We start from the raw sequence: 1,263 nt of genomic DNA on the forward strand, positions 1-1,263 counted from the left end.
GATTTTCTAATTTGCCCTGCTACTTTTCATGTTTCCCCCGCTGATTTTCTAGTTTGCCCCGCTCATATTTCAGTTTACCCCGCTGTTTTTTTAGTTTGCCCCGCTGCTTTTCATGTTTCCACCGCTGATTTTTTAGTTTGCCCCGCTGTTTTTCTAGTTTGCCCCGCTCATATTTCAGTTTGCCCCGCTACTTTTCATGTTTCCTCCGCTAATTTTCTAGTTTGCCCCGCTGCTTTTCATGTTTCCCCTGCTGCTTTTCATGTTTCCGCCGCTGATTTTCTAGTTTGCCCCGCTGTTTTTCTAGTTTACCCTGCTCATATTTCAGTTTGCCCCGCTGCTTTTCATGTTTCCCCCGCTGATTTTCTAGTTTGCCCCGCTGCTTTTCATGTTTTCCCACTGATTTTCGTGTTTCCCCCACTGATTTCCTAGTTTGTGGTATGAGACAAAAAATGAGGTATATCCATCTGTTTTTCCATCTAATTTTAGTGGTTTAGCCCCAAATTGAAGCATATCAAAAGATCAAGTGGATCATACCATAGGAAATAGTGGGCATAATGATTTCCACCATTGAAACCATAGTGGGCCCAACAGTGGGCATAATGATTTCCACCATTTACATGCTTGCCCTGCTAATTTTCATGCTTGCCCCGCTAGTTTAGGATTCTTACTCTTACTCGGGTGGTAGACTCTTAGGAGTTTCAACACCTGGTCAAGCGTTCGAGTATCCATACGTGGTGAAATTTCACTAGTGTGAGTGCATGGGGGTGTGTGTGCATGTGTAAAAAAAAGAAAAAACAACATTTTAATTTTAGAGATATACTTGCTTAATAAATAAAGAAATGAATTAAAAGATAGAAAAATATTTTTATATACTTATATATACATATTTACATAATTATGTATTAGAGAAAAATGTAGGAGGGAAAAAGTCCTCTCCGTTTTTTTTTTAAAAAAAAAAACTACAGCCACGAACCGGCGGTAGTGCTGCGGTTGCCCGTGGCTTTTTTTTTGTTAGGTTGCTTTGTGGGTCCCATCATGATGTCTGTGTTATATCCAAACCGTCCATCTTTTTGGTGAGCTCATATTAGGGCTTGAGAAAAAAAAATAAGATAGATCTAACTATCAATTGGACCACACTGTAAAAGGCAGTGGGGAATTGAACGTCTACCATTGAAATCCTTTCAGAGGTTAATGAAGGTTTGGATCATTATGAAAATTGTTTTTCCTCTTCATCCAGGTCTTTGTGACCCTATGAATGAACTT

This window comes from Magnolia sinica, chromosome 18 (genome assembly GCF_029962835.1).
Source record: "Magnolia sinica isolate HGM2019 chromosome 18, MsV1, whole genome shotgun sequence".
In the NCBI taxonomy this organism is placed as follows: domain Eukaryota; kingdom Viridiplantae; phylum Streptophyta; class Magnoliopsida; order Magnoliales; family Magnoliaceae; genus Magnolia; species Magnolia sinica.